This window comes from Drosophila persimilis, unplaced genomic scaffold (assembly GCF_003286085.1).
Source record: "Drosophila persimilis strain 14011-0111.01,24,50 unplaced genomic scaffold, DperRS2 tig00000880-arrow-arrow-pilon, whole genome shotgun sequence".
Taxonomy (NCBI): Eukaryota; Metazoa; Arthropoda; class Insecta; order Diptera; family Drosophilidae; genus Drosophila; species Drosophila persimilis.
In genome coordinates, this window is record NW_020825366.1 from 573,489 (window position 1) to 587,070 (window position 13,582).

At 47.0% G+C, this 13,582-nt stretch overlaps 2 pseudogenes; one reads left to right on the forward strand and one right to left on the reverse strand.

The window, feature by feature from the left end:
• Positions 1-2,773: 2,773 nt before the first annotated feature.
• On the forward strand, positions 2,774-4,572 carry LOC113566744 (annotated as a pseudogene).
• A 149-nt stretch (positions 4,573-4,721) lies between these two features.
• LOC113566745 lies at positions 4,722-6,021 on the reverse strand (annotated as a pseudogene).
• Between the last annotated feature and the right edge of the window lie 7,561 nt (positions 6,022-13,582).

Genomic DNA, 13,582 nt, shown 5'->3' on the forward strand with positions numbered 1-13,582 from the left:
TGCAGTCGATCTGGTTTGGAGGACCAGAGTTCTTAAAGTTTGAAGAAGAGAGCTGGCCCAGAAATCCACACTTCGAGCTTTCCGAAGAAGAGATACAGATGGAAAGTCGGAAGAAATCGGTCACACTGACCGGCGCGGCCAAGTCAAATTATTTAGTGGATAGGGGATAGCTAGGGATACTCGTCACACCTCAAACTGCTAAGAGTGTTCGTTTTCGTGTTCCGCTTCATCCGAAAATGCAAAGACAAAAGTCTCAACTTTGGAAAAATTCCGTCATCCGTAGAATACGACGAGGCGTTTCTAAAAATAGTCGAAATAACACAGAAAAATGAGTCTCAAGAAGATATTGAAAGGGTTCGTAAAGGCACCAAGTTAGGCCCCAGTCTTCAGCGCTTGAATCCCTTCATCCATGAAGAGGCTGGGACATGGAGCTCTTTTTCGTTGTTGCGAGTTGGAAGGCGACTAGTTAACGCTCCTATGTCATATAATGCCAAGTTTCCCTTTTTATTGACAAAACGCTATCGCTATCTGCATCAAACGAGTTTTCATGCCGGCCCACGAGCACTCGTGAGTATCCTTAGACAACGCATTTGGATAGTGAATGCTCAGGCGGTCTGCAGGGCGACAGTTAGGTCATGTATTCGTTGCTTTAAATGCAAGCCGCTACTTCAGACCCAAATGATGGGCAACTTACCCGCAGACCGGCTCCGTGCTCTCCGCCCATTTTCAGTATGTGGCGTTGATTTTTGTGGCCCAGTCTATACGACTCTGAAAATTCGTGGAAGGCCCCCTTATAAGTCCTACATAGCGTTATTTGTCTGTTTTGCGTCCAAGGCGGTTCATTTAGAAATTGTCTCCGATTTGACGACTAATTCCTTCTTGTTGGCATTCCAAAGGTTCGTCGGTCGTTGAGGATGTCCGCAACGCGTGAACTGCGACAACGCGACAAATTTCGTCGGAGCAAGTCGCCACTTCAGCGAACTGCGGAGGAAGATAGAGGCAGTCGGAAGCGCTCTCCTCACCGCAGAGGAGCTGGAGACCGTGCTGGTCGGGATCGAGGCGGTACTCAACTCGCGCCCGCTAGGACCCCTAAGCCCAGACCCAAGCGACTGAGACATGCTGACTCCCGGGCACCTGCTGACAGGCGGGCCGCTCATCGCACCCCCAGGACCCCGGACCAGGAGGGTCTGAGCTGCTTAAAGCGATGGCGGCTTGTCTCGTCAGCCAGGCAAATGTTCTGGCAGCGATGGTCCCTGGAGTATGTGCTGGGATTGCAAATAAGATTCAAGTGGCACCAGGAGGAACCAAACATCAAGGAAGGCGACCTCGTAATCGTCGCCGACGACAACCTGCCCCCTCAACAGGGGCTCCTCGGAAGGGTGGTCGTTACAACCGCCGGGCAGGACGGAAGGGTCAGAGTGGTCGACCTAAGGACGAGCAGCGGAGCCACGTTCAGGAGGCCAATCCACAAGTTGGCTCTTCTGCCACTGGTTTGAAGCCTTCCAGGCCTTCAACGGGGCCGGTGTAGCGCCATTTGGCGTACAATAATTGTTATTAGGATCGTATTTTATGAAGTCTAGTGTAAGTTAGGCTAGGGCAAAGCGGGAGCGCAATATAAGCTCGCTCTCTCGCTCTTGGCGAATTCGCCCCGCTTTGCCACCGTAGGTAAGATAGGCGCAGAAGAAATTGTTTGAATATATGAAGAGAAGTCGAGAAAAATCTATGAAAACGAACGCACGCACTCCTTTTTTTTCGTCGTCGTAAAATACAAATTTGCAGTCACCCAAGTTTTTCGGTCTCTTTATTTTAGAAAAACTATTCTAAATTTTCAGGAATTAATGATGCAGTATCGAAACTTTAAAGGAATCATTTAGTCACGGCACTTTGTAACGGCAATGCCTTATTGTAAAATTAAAGCTTATTTTTCGCTGAAATATTTTAAAAGTTAGGCGTATGCCAAATAAATTGTATTCTCTAACGTTTTGATTTTAAAAACCTTTCTTTTTTATCACCCACTTATACAAAAAAGATTCTTTAACGAGCGGGAACGAAATTAACTCTGAATTATGCTCGCACTTGTCATGAGATAGGAGAGTGGAACTTTTCTCCCTCTCTCTCTTTCTTACACAAAAGCCCGCCGTTCTGTCTCGCTTCCCTCCGCCAGAGCGAACACACTGCACGAGAAAGAGTGTGTGAGATGGATAGAGAGATCGAGAGAGAATGAGTAAGCGCGTGGAAGGCGATTTGGTCGTTATAATAACGATCCGATCTCATCCACATTTGACAGTCTAGTAAATATGGCGTTCTCTACGATTCTGCGTTAATTGTGAATGCCACAGATTTTTGGTCTTTGTGGGGGCGGACGGGTCCAGGTGTCTGGATATACAATTTGGTGACTCTAGCTTTCATGGTCTCTGATATCTAGGTGCTCATCAAGGACGCTCATAGGACGAAAAGGCTTCCTTCTGGAAGTTACACTCATCCAGAGCCACATCTATTTGAGTACCATGGCCCTTCAAGAGTTCATGATTTGTTAGCCCCATTTGTCAAAGATATACATACTCGACATGTTTACTCCTCCGAGGACAGCCAAACCAAAACAGTAGTGAGTGAAGGGCCGATGTCCACTCGTTTTTAGATTCTGATCCTTTCGAATTTCCTGAATGTACCGACCAAATAGCCCTTGAAGTGAGTGTCACTTTCTCATGGAGTACATTCATCGCCTCAATTTGGCATTCTCTATTGCTAGAAATTGAACACCAAATACGTATATTCTGATATTTGGTACATTGTGTGGGCTTAACGAAAAATAATGCTTGGCGTTGTACGTCGGCTGGTCTCCCAGGCCTTCCCGCAGCGCCTGCGACCACGTCCCCAGGCTATCCAGCGCCGCTCCGCCTCGCAGGCGGTAAACCAGATGTTGCAGCTCCAGCAGATGGACATGTGTGCGGATCCTCCATCCCGCGGACTTGTGGTCGGCGTGTTCGCCGACGAAACGGACCGCAATGATGCTGGCGTCCTCACCGCGGCCGGTTGGCGGTACAATGTCCAGAAGACTGCCGGCCGATTGCTAGAGGTCCTCCGCATGTCCGGACCCATGCCCAAGCGGGGCGAGGCTCGCCTTTTCTTCGCGATCGAGCCAGAGCGCCGCCGCCGAGGGGGCCGCATTGGCTCTACCAGGAGCTGCGTAACCCACAGAACAGGATTCCAGTGCCGTCGCTGGACTTATACGCAAGAAAAGACGAGGTCTGCGACCTCGAAGGATGGCGCATTGGTCTGCAGAAGGCAGCCGCCCAGAACCTGACGAGACAGCTGCAGGAGATGCCCTCCAACCTCCTCACACCCACAGCTTTTGCGCAGAATGTCGTCGAGGTGCTGTGCAAATCCCGTGTCAATGTGGAGGTCAAGGTCGAGGGCTGGGCCGAGAGCCAGTCAATGCACGCCTTCCTGGCTGTGGGCAAGGCCTCGTGCGAGCCACCCATCTTCCTGGAGCTGACTTACTACGGCACCTGTGCCGAGGAGCGCCCCATTGTGCTGGTGGGCCAAGGCGTGACTTACGATGCTGGAGGATTGTGCCTGAAAGAGAAACATGGCCATATGCGTGGCGACATGACCGGGGCCGCCGTTGTGGTGGCCTGTTGTCGAGCTGTGGCTGGCCTGCGTTTACCGGTAAGTACTCAGGACAGAAATGATATCTCCTTGAATAATAATGCTGTTCTTAGGTCAACATTCGCGGCCTGATACCTCTTTGTGAAAACGTAGTGGGCTGCAATTCGGTCCGTACTGGGGACATGGTCAAGTCCATGAACGGCAAGACCATCGAGATCCAGTGCACCGATCACGAGGATGTACTGGTCCTGGCAGACGCCCTGCTGTATGCGCAAAACTTCTGTCCCAAGTGCATCATTGACGTCGGCACCTGCTCGGGCTACATGCGCCAGGCCCTGGATGAGTCGGCTGCGGGGGTCTTTACCAACTCGGAGATCCTGTGGCAGCAGATCAAGCACGCCAGCATGCATACCGGAGATCGTGTGTGGCGCTTCCCATTGTGGAAATATTACAGCAAGGCCGCGCGTGCCGGGGGACGCAGCGATGTGCAGAACTATGGCATTGACCGAGGTGGACGTCCCTGCAAGGCCGCTGCCTTTCTCCGTGAGTTTGTGCCCTGTGGCTAGTGGATGCATATTGTGAGTATTGTGGGGCGCTTTGTTGGGGCGCAGATCTTATGGATTTTCTCCCTCAAAGGATGCCACAAATGTTATGGTGACAAAGGGCTTCGAATACGAGTATCTCCGCAAGGGAATGGCCGGCCGCCCGACCCGAACACTGGTGGAGTTTATTGCTCAGACGATTTGCAAGGATACGGCCCCACGTTTGGCCAAGTAACCAATCTCTAACGGGAATCCAATGTTATATATATTTTTTACTGTGTTTTTTGACGATGCCACACACGAACACAAAATTACACTTGAGCTATGATCACTCTATTTTACATATGTTTTCGCATTTTTAATCTCCACACAAACACATGTGGCACATTCGTTTATTATGAAATTGTAACGTATAAAACAGAGAAACAGCGCTAGTGTTCGATCTTTTGTTGGGTCCTGGGCTTCCAACTATTGAACATGATAACTAGACACTGTGGATTATTGCTTTGTCAGACTCTACCCGGAATCGGGTATTATATGTAATATCTGTGGTATCACTAAAAGTGAGTGCTACGCTAGGGAGACTGCATGAGTAATCACAACGTTTATGTCAATGGGTGGATAGTTTTGCAGCAGCTTCACATTCGAGGCAAAGTCGTTCTCTAAAATTGCTTCCCTTTGGATTCTATAAATCAGTAAATACATCAGTAAATGCAAATGAATCAGTTCAAAGTCAGCGCATGCTTACAATATCATGGTTCAGCAGATTTTGATGAGAAAATTAAAGCGCTGCTCGTCCGAGAATACCTAATCGCAAATTCGCAGCACATCGGGCAGTGGAAACTCCTGCGAGAGCAGGAGGGTGAGCCACCTGAAGCTGTAGTACTGCGGAGGCAGCTCTTGGCTCTTCAGATGCTATATCTTTAGTCTTCAGCATGTTAGATAGCAGGCCCATCATGAACTTTATACCACCCTCCGCATCGTCCAGAGTCTTGATGAAGAAGTCGCGTATCTCGCTCATTAGAGCCGTGAAGCAGAAGAAACAGTCTGCCTCCGCGTGGGCGCGGTACGAGAGATCCGGATCCGAGGCCATCACATAGTAGATGGGTCCGACAATCTCATTCATGCCCTGTACGTAACCCAGGCCAGGACGTCCGCCGAGCTGAGCACCGTGGGCACTACCCGTTTGTGAAGCCGGCGCCCGTGCTCGCCTTTACTGTGCACCACAATGTCACAGGGATACTCTGTGGGCTGCTGAAAGAACGAGATGTCGGGACACAGGCGCCTCACATCTTTGCCGATCTGCAGCAGAAATTTGTTGTCATTGAAGAATGTGTTCCAGGCGCTTTCTGGCCCCTCGCTAAGCGGATGATCTTGTAGGCCAACGCCCCTTGAATCAACAGCGACGTCCCCGTCCCCGTCGCCTTCTCCAGCTCCATTGCAGCTGTGTCCCGGGGGGAGTACCAATTCCTCAATGAACTGCTGGTACAGGGCTCGCTTCTGGGCCAGCGTGGTCGTCCAACTGCTGCGTCTTGGTCCCAAGTAGCCCAACAGCAGTTTCCAGCTGAGTGCACGGAAGCTTTGTACATCGGGCACACCTGTGGATTGGATTGGATTCATGTCCATGAATTACTACGCCTATCAGAAGTGTGATATCCCACCATTAAACGTCAGTCTGCGCAGCTCCTTTAGGTCAACCACATCCTGGGCCAGCGCATCATCGAACTCTTTTACACTGAAAGATACAGGGGGGGATAACAATCTTTTGTTCTTAATTCCCGAAAACACGTCACATTTTTGTGTCGTCCATACCGCGCCTTGAAAATGGACATGCTTTGGCTGTATGCGGGCGAGGATCTCGGTATGCTCCATGCAGGGACAGTCGCTTTGCAATGATGTGGACTGGACTTATATTATTGCTTTGTTGTCATCCAGCCAGCTGCATTATTTGCTTTTTCCAATACAGTTTGAAGCAGAAACAATTTTGATATTCCGTCGAATATTTTTAGATATCTAGATCTCTCAGCCCTGCCCACATAATTTTATCCGATTAATGAATCAATTTTCTACTTAACTGTCTTGTTTTAAATACTTGACTTTAATTGTTTTTGCGTCAATTTTGGTTCCTCAACAACAATATATGTATGTAGCTGAAAACCCGAACTTAGCCCTCTTAAGCCCCCTCTATTTAAATAGTTCAAATACTGGAGGTAAATGACGGAAAATATTAACGATTGTCAATTCTTCTTGTAGACTCATGCCATCTTTCCTCTGAACTTAAAAAAAAAAACACTATATCTGTTCAGCCACAGACATGTAAATCGGAGTCGAGCATTACTACTCGCTGCTGCTACCAGATCAACAGCTAAGCTGGGATGGATTGTGGCAGGAAAAGTCAAATCTGCCCACAATTCCTCACCCATTTGTGCAACGGGAGTAAACGAGCTCATGGAAAGATTCTGCACTCTGGACAATCTAGAGACGGAAGACAAACCACGCACTCCAGTGGAAGCACGGTGTGAAGCTCATTTTATAGAAAATCTTCAGACAGCTTCAGACGGCCGTTTTATTGTAAAGCTCCTATTTTCCGAACACCCTTCAGCCCTGGGGGAGTCGTTGGAAACCGCAACAAAAAGATTCCTAGCGTTGGAGCGGCGAAGCTCAACAGAAACTTGGAAGAGTTATGTGGACTTCATGGAAGAGTATGAAGGACTAGGACATATGAAGATTGTGCCAGCATCAAAAGTTCCCAAAAGGCACTACTTCATTCCACATCATTGTGTACTCAAACCTGAGAGCACCACCACAAAGCTTCGGGTAGTATTCGATGCCTCATGCAAATCAACAAGCGGGAAATCTTTGAACGACATTCTGCAGGCTGGACCCACCGTTCAGAGCGAACTTATGTCCATTCTGCTACGATTTCGAATTCATAAGTACGTATTCACAGCGGACATAGAAAAGATGTACCGGCAAGTGTGGATGAATCCGGAGGATCAATTCCATCAGATGATAGTCTGGAGAAGCAATCCATCCGAAGAGATCAGGTACTATCGCCTGAAAACAGTAACATATGGGACAACAGCTGCTCCGTTCCTAGCAACGAAATGTCTGGATCATTTGGCAATACAATACAAAGACAGACTACCAGTAGGATCAACAACATTAAAAACAGATTTCTATGTTGACGACTGTCTAACTGGAGCAAACACGATTCCAGAGGCAATTCATGCTCGACAAGAACTAAATAAGATATTTCTACCGTCCGGATTCAAATTACGCAAGTGGTGCTCCAACAATGAGCAACTTCTCCAAGGAATCCCCAAAGAGGATATTGTAACCGATGTAAAATTAGGAGAGACACTAGAGCACTACAGCGTGAAAACTCTGGGTCTCATCTGGATGCCGAAGAAGGATACATTGTGTGGACGAACACAGAAAAGCCAGGCTACACGCATCACCAAACGGGTGGTATGTTCCGAACTGGCCCAAATCTTTGACTCTTTGCACCGGTGGTAGTAAAGGCAAAAATCTTCATGCAACAACTTTGGGAGCTCAAACTGGATTGGGATAACGAATTACCATTACAACACCAAACCGAATGGAAAGAATACCGGGACGACTTACAAACATTGAACAAAATGCAAATTCCCCGGCATATCTACGATGGTAAAATTCCAGTTACCCAAGAACTCCATAAGTTTGTAGATGCATCAGAACGAGCATATGGCGCAGCAGTATATGTACGCGCTACATACAAAAACAACCAAGTGTCAGTAAGACTTCTCTGTTCGAAATCACGTGTGGCGCCGACAGCCAAACAATCACTACCACTGTTAGAACTTTGTGCTGCAGTGAGCTCACAAACCGAGTCCGACAGGATCTGCACATGGACATTACAACGGTTTCAGGATGGTTTTGGAGTGATTCCACCGTTGTTTTATCCTGGATAAACGCATCGTCATCAACATACCATACCTTTGTGGCAAATCGAATAGCCAAAATCCAGGCATTAACAAATCAGTCACAATGGCGTCACGACGTGTCATCGGCCAACAACGCAGCCGATGTCCTGTCGAGAGGAATCGCATTGTGGTGCTCAAGCATTAAGGGCAATCGCAAGACAACAATATTGGATTATCAATGACAAGACAATGGCTAGAAGCATCATCCACAGCTGTGTTAGATGCACCAAGGCTAGACCAAAGCTGATACACCAGATCATGGGCAATCTCCCAGCACAACGAGTCACACAAGCACGCCCGTTTCTTAATGTAGGCGTCGACTACTGTGGACCAATCTCGATCCACCATAAGATCCGAGGCAAAAGACCCGATAAGGCGTACATCGCCGTGTTTTGCTACTTTTCCACAAAGGCAGTACACCTGGAGCTGGTAAGCGACCTGACCACAGATGCATTCTTGGCCGCCCTGCGTCGATTCTTAAGCAGACGTGGGAAGTGCCAAACTATTCATTGCGACAATGCAACGAACTTTGTGGGTGCAAACAACCAGCTTAAAGAATTAGAAGACTCTATATTCAGCTCAAAGGCAAGTGCTCTGATCACGAATCATTGCAACAAAAAGCAAGTGGATTTTAAATTCATTCCTCCCAGGGCTCCATCGTTTGGCGGCCTCTGGGAAGCGGCGGTAAAATCAGCAAAAAAGCAGTTGATAACAACCACCAACACAGCCTCATTAACATTTGAAGAACTAAACACAGTGATAATCGAAATTGAAGCAATTCTCAAATCTCGACCCATCACTCCAATGTCAAATGATCCCACTGATACAACAGCGCTCACCCCAGGACACTTCTTGATTGGTGAACCATTGACAACGCCTCCTGACGTCAATACTGATCATCAAGGAAGAACATTGGTCAAGCGCTGGGAATTGGTATCGCGTCTAAAGCATTCATTCTGGAAACAATGGTCTACAGAATACCTCCAAGAATTGCAAGCTCGGCATAAATGGAAGACTGCTTCACCAAACGTACCTGAAGGATTATTAGTTTTGGTTAAGAAAGACAACCTTCCTGTAATGAAGTGGCCAATGGGTCGCATCATTAAGACATATCCTGGACAGGACAACCACGTACGAGTGGTTGACGTTAAGACAGCATTTGGCGTTTACAAGCGCCCGATCACTCGTCTAGCGCCGCTCTTTCCAGAAGATGTGGCAATCAAACGTTCCCACAACGTGATCAGTGACACCACGGAGATTGATGAGCCACCCACACAGCGAACAACAAAATTGTCACCTACATTAACATCAACATTAATGGTGCTGTTGCTCATGCTTCCATTAGCATTGTCACAGTCAATAAATGTGACACAATTCGCAAACAAGCCTGGAATATTCTATGAGAAACTTGGAACATCAAGAATAGCAACGTCTGAGTGGACCATGATCGTATACTATGACTATTGGAAGGATATGCAACTAATGTCTGCTGGAATTTCAGCGTTACGATACATGTGCCCTGAATTAAAAAATGTTCCGGCATGTAACTCCATAGTTCAACACTTTCAACATGTGCATTACGAGCTACAAGCAGGAAGCGTTTTAATGTAGCAATGTAGCAACTACTCTCCATGTCCCCTGGTTGCACTGCTCGCATTACTGAAGTAAGCATCAGCACCTTCAGCACCACAATTAGCGAAGTAAAATCGACTTACACTCGGTTTGGCGACGTGAGCCCACCGGAGACATCACCCTCGCCACCAATGTGGCAACTGAAGAACCAGACATCAGACTTTCATCAAGAACTTGATGATCTACGCCAGCAACTATCAACCATCAATCATCACGAGCTGCCACACCATCTCACCACCGTGCAGCACCATCAACTCGCGGCTTACGCAACCCTAGCAATATTAATTCTATTGATCATTGCCTTCATTTTCCGGGAGAAGTATCTAATATGGAAACCAAGGCCATCAAATCGCGATCCAGCCATGTCATCACTCCTATACCCCTTGCACGCCGGTTTGCCCTCGACTTGAGCGATGGTTGAACACCAGTTCAACGGCCGGGAAAATGTTCAGCCACAGACATGTATTTAATGAATATTAGGAATATACAGTGCAATCTCATACACAAATACTCATAAATAAAATTGTCCATGTCACTTCATGTGAATGAATATGACGACACGAAAAATACATCAGCAACTAAGAATAGACAATAGCACTTGTATACTCGAACCCACCAAAAGGGATCAAGCAATAAATTATCTACTTTATTGCTGCCAAGTACCTAAGTAAATGCACTGAAATGTAACCCCCGCACAGAGTAAGTGTACCCAATCTAAAAATACACTCACAAGGAGCCTGTGCGTTCCTTCCCATAGAATAAGAGTACCACTGCTAGCTATATAAGGAGATGCATTTGTTCAATAAAACTCAGTATCAGAAAAAGTACCATAGCTGCCTGTCACTCATCTTCCATCGCAATCATCAGGGGCTGTCGCCGTGTCTTCAGATCCTCCCTTGCGCACCGTAGGATACCCACTCCGCAGTCCAACTGGTTCAAGTTCTAGTTGCGACGACCAAACTGTAACTGTAACTGTAAACTGTAACGACCAAACATGAACCGTCATGTACCGAATGCAACCCAGCTTCCTACACACACACACACACATTAACAATATCTTTCACCTGAACTGCGGTAACATTAATAAATTTTCATTATTTTCGGGGGAAAATTGAAATATCCCTGTTGAGACAACGAGCTTTTTCGCTGACTATGATTGTTCAATAATTTCACAAATTATTAATTTCCGAAAACGTTATAAATTTTATTATAGGTATTTTGTGTGTTGAGGGTGGCCGAAGATGCCAGAGCCTTTTACAATAGTATTAGAGTGACACACTTGGATGAGGCAAGCGAGCCGATCTCGAGCCAAAGTAATAGATTGGGGACAAAAAGGGTCTGTTCTCCAACTATATCAAGCGGTAACTGCTAGAGCAGGCGCAGCTGCTGACGGCTTAGCGACGGCATAGGAAAGAAAAGATAACAAGAGCGAGCATAGATAAGAATAGATGATTAAATGAGAGCATGTTGCTGAGCGAGCATAGATAAAGCTACGCTTACGTTACGTTAGTTTAGTATAATGACCAAAATAGAAAAGAAAGTGAATTGATAGGCAATAAAACAATGGTATAAAATTTACACTCGGGCTTCGCCCGAACATACTCCCCCCGTGGAAGGATCCATGCCTTTCACCTCATCTCGTAGAGGCAATAGACATAGTTTTGCAAGTGCTCTTCGGCTAACACCTGTAGCCATCCTGATCAAGGCGACTCGAGATACGCCATCAGCTCCTGGGATGAGCTCGAGGATTCTCGCTAGAGGCCACTTCAGAGGAGGGAAGTTCTCGTCCTTAACAAGAACGACATCATTGACGTGAAGCTCAGGATTCCGGGTGCGCCACTTCGTTCTTTCTTGAAGACTGGTTAAATACGATTGGCGCCAGCGAGACCAAAAGATTTGCTGAAGCTGTGTGACCTTCTGCCAACGGTCCAAGCGATCGACGTTTAAATGAACCAAGTCAGGCTCCAAGAAGGTTGTGATAGGGGCGCCAACTAGAAAATGGCTGGGCGTGAGTACATCGAGATCTGCAGGGTTCTCTGAAAGAGGAAACAATGGCCTTGAATTAATGATTGCACAGATATTGCACGCGAGAGTGCGCAGCTCATCAAATCCAAGAAGCGAGGATCCGAGGGCACGTCGAAGATGATGCTTAGCAAGCTTGACTGACGCCTCCCACAATCCTCCAAAATGTGGCGATCTAGGAGGAATGAAACGCCAATCGATGCAATCGTTGAGACAAGCTTGATGCACGGCTTCTTGATGACTGTCGCTTAGGAATAGCGACTTAAGTTCCGCCAGTTCGTTCCGCGCTCCAACAAAATTTGTGGCATTATCTGACCAAATACGAATCGGTCTTCCACGGGTGCAAATGAAACGGCGAAGAGCAGAGAGGAACGCAGAGGTTGTAAGATCCTTCACAAGCTCGATGTGAACCGCCTTGGTGGAGAAGCATATAAAAATGCTCATGTAGCACTTTAGTGGGGGCCGGTTTCGAACTTCTGATTTATACAGGAACGGACCGCAATAGTCCACGCCGGTAACTAAAAATGCACGAGATTCGCTGACTCTGTCCACCGGAAGATCTGCCATTATTTGCTCGAGAGTTCGAGGCTTCACTCTAAAGCATCTGACACACTTTTGGATTACGTGTGCTACGGTCTTTCGGCCACCGATTGGCCAGTACGTTTGACGAATGATGGCTAATAGCGACTGGGGTCCAGCGTGAAGGTGCTTTTCGTGTAAGTGCCGTATCAGAGCAGAAGTGATGGAATGATTCTTGGGCAATATTATGGGATGCCGTGCTTCAAAGTCCAAGGTAGAGTTTTTAAGACGCCCTCCAACTCGAAGCAAACCGCAATCATCTAAAAATGGCGAAAGAGAGGCGATCGAGCTTGAAGCCTTGATGTCCTTTCGCGTTTTCAGGGCTCTTATTTCAGTGGATAGACGAGATTGTTGAGTAAGACGAATAAGCAGTTCGGTTCCCAAACGCAAGTCCTCCACAGTTATTCCAGACTTTCGTCGATGAATGAATTTGCATACATACGCAAAAATTCGTTGCATTTTGGGGAAGGAATTTACAAACTTTGATTCTTCCACCAAATATCTTGACGCGCAGTTTGTAATTAGTATGGTTTTTCGTGCCTCCAAAACCGGCTCTGGAAGAGCAGGTGTACTTGGCCATTGATCCTTACTGGCTGTCAAGTATGTAGGTCCATACTTCCAAAGATGAGAATTGATGAGCTCAGCTGGTAATGATCCTCGAGAAAGCATATCGGCAGGGTTTAGATCAGTTGGCACGTGCAGCCAAGACATTCCAGATGTGAGTTCCTGAATAACAGAAAGTCTATTAGCGACAAATACATTGAAGTTGGATGGTTGATTCTTGATCCAAGCCAAAACGACTGTGGAGTCACACCAGCAATAATAAGAGCACTTGAAGTTCATCAAAGACACTTCATGCATAAGCTGAGCGAGTAGCGCTGCACCACATAATTCCAACTTGGGTATTGTGATAGTCTTCAGTGGCGCTACACGAGATCTGGAAGATAGAAGATTTGCCTTGACTCCATTGTCGCCTTGCGAAACAGCGTAGATGCAAGCTCCATAAGCACTCATGCTGGCATCACAAAATCCATGCATTTCAAGGTTGCTGCTTCGAAGGAAAGATAGGCGCGGGAAAGAAATTTGTTGCATAGAGTCAAACTGCTGAATAAAGTTGATCCAAGTTGTGCGTAAGGAGACTGGCAGACTTTCATCCCAATGAAGCTTTTCTTTCCACAGCTGCTGTAGAAATATTTTTGCTTTAGTAATAACTGGCCCTATAAGTCCGAGTGG